At 43.0% G+C, this 9,481-nt stretch overlaps 1 pseudogene; it reads left to right on the forward strand.

The window, feature by feature from the left end:
* LOC103602770 overlaps positions 1-7,279 on the forward strand; it is a 19,704-nt pseudogene extending 12,425 nt beyond the window's left edge.
* Positions 7,280-9,481: the final 2,202 nt, after the last annotated feature.

Below are 9,481 nucleotides of genomic sequence, written 5' to 3' on the forward strand. Positions count from 1 at the left end.
GTCAAAAAAAAAAAAAAAAAAAAAAAAAAAAAAAAAAGAAAGAAAGAAACACTACTGAAGAAAACTACTGCAATAAATACTTCTGATTAAAATGTTTTTGTAGAAAACACTACTGTACCAGTAGAAACTATCCCTGAAAACACAACCCACAGGAATTCTGCTGTGACTGCATTAAAGTTAATGCAACTGTTAAACAATCCAATGGAACACGATGGGAATACCACAACCTGGGCACTGACTTACCCCCCAAGCCCAAAGGTTTCACTTGCCCATCGCTTTCATCCCCAGGTGATCAATTTGAACTTCAGCTAAACCAGCAGCTAGGATCCCTCATCTCTGCAACAACATGAGAAGGTTCGTTTCTCATGTTATCTGGACTTTGAAAATGAACTGCTGTGAGCCCCATGTACAAATGGCTTGTTCCAAGCTCATCTCCAGGACAGGCCTCCTGAAGAAGCTTCTCAGTGAGCAGCAGGAAGTAAAGGCATCCAAGGCAGAATGGGATACAGACCAATGGAAAACTGAGAACTATACCAATGAGAGCACAGAAGCCCTAGGTGAACAAAAAGACCAGGAGTTACGTGAGGTGAGGACAGCTACTGAAACATGAGACCCAGAACTGTCAGTCATTTAGGGTCTGCCATTAAAATGCCCAAGCAGGAAGACCAGAGGCTCCTAGTCCATATCTTGTCTCTTTCATGTAACTTTGGCCAAGACAGTGATCTCCCTCTTTGATTTAGAGAATAAAGCAGACCTAACACACAAGATAAATTGTAAAAGAAAATGATTAATAATAAGATTATGTAACACATTAGATTTTGTATGTTCTTCAAGAACCTGTAATCTACTCATCTGGAAGAGTGGGATTTTATGGGGTATTTTTTTGTTTGTTTGTTTTTTTGGCAGCTGGTGCCTACCAGGGTCTGAACCCTTGACCTTGATGTGGATAACACCATGCATGCTCTAACCAACTGAGCTAACCAGCCAGCCCAAGAATGGGCTTTTAAATAGTTAGCTTTCATCCCTTCTTTCTTTTGGTGGGTGGCCAGTACAGGGATCTGAACCCTTGACCATGGTGTTGTAAGCACCATGCCCTCCCAAGTGAGCTACCCAGCCATCCCAGCTTTCATCCTATCTCTTTGTTTTATAAAAACAATTGTTCTTTCTTTTCTTTTCTTTTTTTTTTTTAAGCTCACTAAAGACGTTCCAGGATATGGCTATAACAACAAACTCATTTTGGCAATACCTGTGATGTGATGATTTTGATTATAATTTTCTATCTCATTGAGGTAAGAACAAAAAATGAATTCAAGTCCTAGAATACGTCTGTCTTTATAATAGAATCCGAACCCATAAAGTGAAAATCAAAGCCACTTTCCCACCTACTACTGTTTGACATTCCTCTTCAGTCACTGAGACTGAGGTGTGCTTTGTTCTTTTATTGCAAAGTATATTCCAGGGATTTTTAAAGGAACCCCACTCCCAGGAGATCTCTGTAGGATGAAAACCAAACTAACAAGCCACTAGGCTATTCTGAGAAGTTTAAGAAGGCCAGAGTTGATATGATAGTAAAATTTTGCCAACATAAAACTATGTCAGCAATTTTATGTACTTACCAGTCATGCCCTTCTACCTCTGATTTCTTTCTCTGTTACTAAAATGACAAGAGATGTATAATCTTAAGCGTCATGGAGCTGTCATCACCCTGGGGAGAAAGGAAGGGGCCAAAAGATAAAAGTGTTACCCTGGAGATTCATTAGATTTACATAGCATACTTCTCCAGTGTGTAAGGCATTGTGTAAACAGGTTCAGTTAAAGCCCTGCAGCTAAATCCTGCATTAGGCTACTCTAAGGCGTGTCATATTTACAGGAGCCTTTCTGGAGCTTGCTTCTGTTTACCTTTTGTTCAATTACAAAATAGCTTATTACTTTTCCCAACAGGTAGGTCCTGGCATACTAAAAGAGTGACTTAAGAAGCTGACAATCTTGACTCTACCCTACCAACCCAACCTCATTTGAGGTAAATTATTTACCTTTTCTACCATCATGGTGACCCTCCATTCCAATCAAAGCAGCCCCCCCACCACACCCCATTCATACTTGTGTCTGTGCCTTTGCCCATCTAAAATTCCTGTATGTCACTCTGCCTGTGGAAGTCCTATGAGTCTGTCAACAGCCACCTCAATTTCATCTTTCATCATGAAGCCATCCCTGAATACTCCAGACCTTCTGGGCCTAGTCCCTCTGTGAGATTTGTCACCATTTCTTGGAATCTATAGTGACGCATTCCGTCTCCTTTGAGAGCTTAAAAATGTGGTAAACAATTTTTTAAAAGACAGCTGTCTAAGAGAGAAACACTAAGGTCCACACATAATGGAGCAGAGCAGAGATGTAAGGTCCCTGGTCTACAGATGTGAGCAGAACCTGACTAGATGTATTAACATATCTAAAGAAAAACATGTCCATCTGCAGAGGGCTGGTCAGTAGTGAAAGCACAGACAAGGCAAGGAAGAGCCCAGCAAGGGTAGTGCCCACCTGACATTGTGCATGAGTTGACATGGCACCTAAGCCAGCAGATGTGGGGTCGGGCCAAGGCAAGGCTGTGCCTGGGGGGAGATGGGGGAATCCAGCCACCTCAGCCCTTTCCATGAAACACTGGAGTCATCTGATTCATTTTGTTCTGATTCTGTTCTCACATTAGCCTTCAGATTGTGCTTCAGTGTGCCACGGAGGCCCGTCTCTCCAGAGGGGTGATTCCCTGATCGTGTAGCACAGGTGCTGTCTGTGGAATGAGATATATTTCTCATTGTCAAGTTGTAATCTGGCATTCTGATTTTTGGCCAGTCCTGTGATATTGATAAGGTGAGACTGCTCTAAAAGGAAGAAGTGAGTTCTCTCTTGGCAAGGACAAAGTCTGATTTCTGAACCTAGGAGACAGGGACCAGCCTGGGCCCAGCTTGCGGAGGCCTCCAGGTGGCATGTGACCTTATGGTTTTTTGAACTATCAACTCCTATATTACTTTTAGTTTCTGTATACAATTTAACCTTATATTTTTATTTATTTATATGTTTTTATTATTTCATTTCCCTACTTAGATGATAAGCTATATGAAGACAGGGAGCATGTAGTGTTTTACCTGTAGTACAATAAAGGTGTTTAAAGGAAGAGACAGATGAGGCATTATGTCAACTCCATAATGAAGAATAATACAGCCTAATATTTCCTTGAAGTAGTAAGCAGAGTCTTACTGTGTTCCTAAGACATTTGAAATGTCACCTTTTAACATTCTAATCAGTGGGAGAAAATGAATAAATGCTAACAGAACAGCTGCCTAACTATTTGAGGGGCAAGTAATGGCAGATCCCTAATCTCACCTTAAAACATGTTTCAGTAAATGTAAAAAAAGAAAATGTAAAAATATTAGAAGAAGATAGAAGCAATATATTTTATAATCTTGGCAGTGGAGAAGAGCTTTCCCAGCCTGATATCACAGGCAGAAAACTTTGGTAGATTTGCCGGGCTTGTCTGTGACATCACTAGCAAACTTAGCACTTACATATGCCAAGCACAGGATAAAGAGTTTTCCATGTACTGTATGATTTAATCCTCACAACAGTCCTGGGAGGAGGAGATTATCATCCCTATTTACAGATGAAGGAGATCAATTTAAGGCCTCCATTGCAGAACCAAAAGCAGATCCCAGATTCCCTTGACTGCAAAGCCTGTGCATCCTGCTGCCACTCTGTTTTGCCTCCTTAAAGACAAAACTAAAAAACATTGAGGTACAATGAAAACCATTGGAAGGATTAATATATTTAATATAAAGAGTTTTATAAACCAGCAAGAAAAAGACAATCCAGTGGAGAAAGGGCCAAAGGCTGTGAAGAGTAGATAATTTATAGTCTATGCCGAAGCATCTGTGGACCTAGCCTTGTGGCTTAAGGGGTGTGAGTCTTATTAGAGGCCTTTTGTCACTTCACAGAATAGTCTGATATTTTCTTTTCGTACTTTTATAGCATTATGTTATTTATATTTTTTAATCCACCTAGAATTTGTTTTATTTCTTTGTTTTTGAGTATGGTTGAGTTAGGGAGTCTAACTTATTTTTCCCTTCATGAATATTCAATTGTTTTAAGACAATTTTTATTGTATGGTTCATTCTTCAGTGATCTAAAATACCGTCTTTGGGCCGGCCCGGTGGCGCACTGGATAGTGCGCCGCTTGGGAAGCGTGGCGGCGCTCCTGCCCGAGGGTTCGGATCCCACATACAGACCGGTTCCCGCTCACTGGCTGAGCGAGGCGCGGGAGCAGCACTGAGGGTTGCGATCCCGTTGCCGGTCCTGGTCCGGTGCGGGGGCAACACTGAGGGTTGCGATCCGTTGCCGGACACGGAAAAAGACAAAAGACAAAAAATAAATAAATAAATAAAATACCGTCTTTATCTGGACTCTGTTCTCTTCTGTTGATCCAGTTGTCTTTTCCTGTGCAAGTACCAGGATCACACTACATAATTCCAGCTGCCTTATAACATATTTTGAGTTATATATTTGGTAGGGTGAGCATCTGCTCTTTGGTCTTCTTTTTCATACATTTCATAGCTATTCTTGCCCATTTTCTCTCCCAAATGTCACCTGGTCAATTTTTGTAAAAAATTGTTTTGGGATTTGAATAGGATTGCATTGAATTTGTAGATTGACATCTTTACAACATTCTAGGAACATGGTATCTCATGCCGTGTATTTATATCTTAACATCCTTCAGAAGAGTTTTAGTGTTTTCATCACATAGATCTTACACATCTTTTAAGTTTATTCCTAGGTACTTTACATTTTTATTGCTGTTGTATATGGGATCATTCTTCCATTTTTTTTTTTCCTTTTTGTCTTTTTTACTGACCGGTAACGGTATCGCAACCCTTGGTGTCGCACCCGTACCGGGGACTGGCAACGGGATCGCAACCCTCGGTGTTGCGCCCGCACCGCGCTCAGACAGTGAGCGGGAACCGGTCTCCACATGGGATCCGAACCCTCGGCGGGAGCGCCGCTGCACTCCCAAGCGGCGCACTCTCCAGTGCGCCACTGGGTCGGCCCAATTCTTCCATTTTCTAATTAGTTATTGGGGGTACATAGGAAAGCTATTGAGGTTTGTGCACTGATCACTTGATTTTGTACCTAGCCACCTTATTGAATCCTCACATTACTTCCAATAAATTTTTAGTTGTTTCTCTTAGGCTTTTTAGATTTTCCATCATTTTATATGCAAATAATGATAGTTTTATCTTTTCCTTTCCAATCCTTATGCCCCATTTATTTTTCTTATTGCATTTATTAGGACCTCAAACCAACAATGACAAACAGTAGCTGTAATAATAGGTGTCCTACTCCTGTTCTTGACTTTCTTAGGTCTCTGGGAGATACTTTTATCAAGTTACAGATGTTTCCTTTTTTTCCTACCTTTAAGAATTTTTGCTAGAAATTATCTGTTGAATGTTACCTAAAGAGTCAATAAGTGCCAGCTGCATGCAAGACCCTGAGCTAGGTACTGTGGAAGAATCAAAGAACTATTAAACAGGATAGAGTTCCTGTTCTCAAAAAAGTTATCTCACTGGGTAGATAAGACTTATAATAAATAAAAGGAATGAATGAAGATTTGGAGATAATGGTCATTGTGATGGATGATCATGATTGTGTTTTTTTCCAGAACAGATTTATTCTCATAGAACAGTATCAGAGGAGGATAAGGATCCCCCAAATCAGTATTTACCTGGCAATTTTTAAATTAGAATTTTAGAACTAGAGGAGAACTTAAAATGTATCTATCTCAATTCCCTCATTTTGCAGTGAGAAAACTGCCAGAGGCAGGAAGAAGACTTCCTTAACCCAGGGCTCTGCCTGACCCCAGCAACATTAGTTCCCCAGGCAAAGCTGAGTTAGCAGCGACTAGTAAGTAAGGAGACATCTGCTGTCCTTCCAAGAGAGGGTGGAGGGGAGAGGTTTTGGTGGTGCCTCTTCCTTCTGCTGGGGAGTGGGCATCAGGCCAGAGGCCTTCTTTGAGGCTCTGGAGAGGGGGTGGGGAAGGCCACATGACATCGACATAATTCAAGGCTGATAGAAGGCAGAATGCATGAGTCCTTCCTCTAACGTGGCAGGAAAACATCTTCTTACCCTACTGGTGTTTGGGCTCCCACTCTCTATTCCTTTTATCCAAAATTCATAGAGTTTAACTAGGAGAGACCTTAGACAGTAGTCTGTCTCTTCCTTTTATTATAAGGAAACATAGAAAGAGAAAGGGAAAATACCTTGCCCCATGGTCACATTGCTAGTGAGTATCAGAAATAAGACGATTCCGGGGCCGGCCCGGTGGCGCACTGCTGTAGTGCACCGCTTGGGAGGCGCGGCGGCGCTCCCGCCAGACGATTCCTTTTCTAGCTGGGGATTCTCCATTGACTGTACTGTGCTTGGGCTGGGAGCTACATTTTATATCACGAATCAGTACACACATACTATGTAGACATAAGTAGCTTCTGAAATGACACACTGATTTTTTCATATTGTTTGTACTCAGAATATTTTGTGTTGTAGTGCTAGTCATGTCCTTTAAACTGGTTCCATAACTCACTCACTCACTCATCAGTGACAGCCTGCAGATAAAATCAATGAGCTAGATAACTTGGCTAGTTGAACCCAGGCATTTGTTGAGGTGATTCAACCTCTAGGATAAAGCAGCTGGGAAAACAGAAGCACCTTATCGCCCACCCCCCATGCGAATGACGCATGTGAGACGAAGCTGAAGGGGACTGATGTGAAATGCTGGAGATGGCAGACGCTTCTGTCCTGTGTGGCTGTGCATTCTGTTCACTGCATGAGAGCACAGTGGGGCTGAAAATCCCACCTATGTTCTGTGCCATATACAAAGTTCTCCCCAGAGACACTGTGAGGCCCTTTTGGACAGACACAGAGAGCTTCTGGAAGCCCAGCATGCATGAAATTTTTTTGAAGGTCCCTGGTCTGTAGTGATTTTGCTCCTTTTGATTATGGACTGAGGTGTACATTTAGCCCTAATAAGACCAGAGATGTACATTGTAAGAGACGAGGAAAATGGTGTGAATCACTAATTGTCTTGTGTGTGTGTTTTCTCCTAAGGGGCTTTTTCAGATTTCTGCTGCATAGGAGATGCTCACAGCAAAATGACTCTCAGGTAAATTTGAGAAGGATTCACTGCTGTGTCCAGAGAGAGCAGGGGAAATGCAGAATTAATATTTCCCCTTTTATTTTCTAGGAGGGCTCTTTCTGGCTAAGGTGGCCATTTTGGCTTAGGGATTCATATAGACCTCTTGATGCTACATGCAAGAAAAACATGGCCCAGAAGCTACGTGACAAGGAGTCTTCTGATGAGGATGAAATTTTCAACAAGGATACAGGGTAAATGCTTGCAGACAACTAAAAGTTTGTATCTTCAATGAGGAGACAAAATAAAAATAAAACTTTTCATTATTTTATTTTATTTTTTTTGGCAGCTGGCCTGTAAGGGAATCCAAACCCATGACCTTGGTGATATAAGGCTGAGCTAACCAGCTGAGCTAACTGGCCAGCCCGTTAATTGCTCTTTTCAAGAGTAAAAGCTTTGGCAGTGTTCTCCTTCCCCTAGGGAGCTCAGAGAAGCCCATGAACTAGATCCACCTGACAAGTAGGAGGAAAATAGATGCTCAAGAACAACACAGAGTGACCCCATCCTGCCTCAGGCCACCTGCAAATTTTATTTTCTAATATTGGCTTGTAAAATACTTATTTTTCTCATATAAAATTCATATCCAATTCTAGCCATGGGGTAAGAAATTAAAATGTAAATAGTTAAATATTTATATACAAATAACAATGGCCATAGGCAAGAAAAGCAAGACTGAAGATGGAATCTTTCATGGGAGCCAGTGCTGCCACCAGAGGCCATGTGGGCAAAGGATGAACAGGGCTTTGCTCCCTCATTTCCCAATATAATCAGTTTCTGGGAGCCTTGAAAGCATATCAGCCTCAACAAGTGTAGATTTTTAAATCAAATACCAGTTGTTTTGGTGCTCTCTCCCCTGGTTTATCAAGAACCAGTCACTTACAACATATTTGACTTGCTGCCCACAGGGGATCAGCCACCTTCTGGCCCCTCTCTTTGGTCTTTGGTCTTTGAGGTTGTCAGAGTATTTGGATCACTGAGCCTACCTGTGCTGTGGGGTCAAGTCCTTTTCTCCCAAGCCCTCAAACTCATGCATGAATATGTGTCCTGCCTTGGTAAGGAGTTCGCCACTCTTACAAGCTGGCAGAAAATTCACACTGCTTTTTGTTCCTCTTCTTAAAAATCCCAATCCTTGTATAGCTAGCAGGGAGGTGCTGGAGGGACAGGATAAAGAAGAAAGTGTGAGACCAGTAATTTCCCAAGATTGCCCTCTGTGGGCCTTTATTTCAGTAAACATATTGGTGGGGCGACATCTCCAGTGACATGCACTCCCCTCACCTCTCCTGACCCCCCTGCGGGTCAGGTATGTGCTGCCCGGCTCCCTCCAGCTCTGTCAGCACCACACCTACCCACTTCCTGTCTCACCCCACGCAGACCCATGGCTGCATGATTCCAAGTGTTAATGCAAAGTACAATTTGCAGAAGATGAAAGGCTTCCCCCACTCCATCTTCAAAGAAAAAGCCATTAATAAATCACATTAGGAAGTCAGTGAAAGTTAAACATACTAGTGAAAGAAAATCTGAATGAACTAGAATTGATAATCCACCTATCTGAGCACAAATCAGTGTTGGCAGTTCAGTAATATGGACGAAGAATGGTGCCAGCGGGGCCGGCCCGTGGCTCACTCGGGAGAGTGCGGTGCTGATAACACCAAGGCCATGGGTTCGGATCCCATATAGGGATGGCCGGTTCGCTCACTGGGTGAGCGTGGTGCTGACAACACCAAGTCAAGGGTTAAGATCCCCTTACCGGTCATCTTTTATAGAAAAAAAAAAAAAAAGAATGGTGCCAGCCACAGGAGAATGGCGTGGAGCCCCCAGGGAGCAGTGAGACACACTGGGGACAGCCTTTCAGTTCCTCCTCTGGTTGGTCAGCTTGCTGACGCTGGGCAAGGGACACCTGTTCTCTGGATGCCTGCCCAACTTACCCCCCAAAGTGTCTTACTGAGAATGAAAAAATAGTATTTGTCTAAGTGGTGACTTCAGTGAGCCAAGAAATATTTACTGAGTTAAAGTACAAGACTAAATAGTAGGGCCGGCCCGGTGGCGCACTGGATAGTGCGCCGCTTGGGAAGTGTGGCGGCGCTCCCGCCCGAGGGTTCGGATCCCACATACAGACCGGTTCCCGCTCACTGGCTGAGCGAGGCGCGGGAGCAACGCCGAGGGTTGCGGTCCCGTTGCTGGTCCCCAGTCCGGTACGGGGGCAACACTGAGGGTTGCAATCCGTTGCTGGACACGGAAAAAAAGACAAAAAAA

Source organism: Galeopterus variegatus, unplaced genomic scaffold (genome assembly GCF_000696425.1).
Source record: "Galeopterus variegatus unplaced genomic scaffold, G_variegatus-3.0.2 Scaffold4286, whole genome shotgun sequence".
Lineage (NCBI taxonomy): Eukaryota > Metazoa > Chordata > Mammalia > Dermoptera > Cynocephalidae > Galeopterus > Galeopterus variegatus.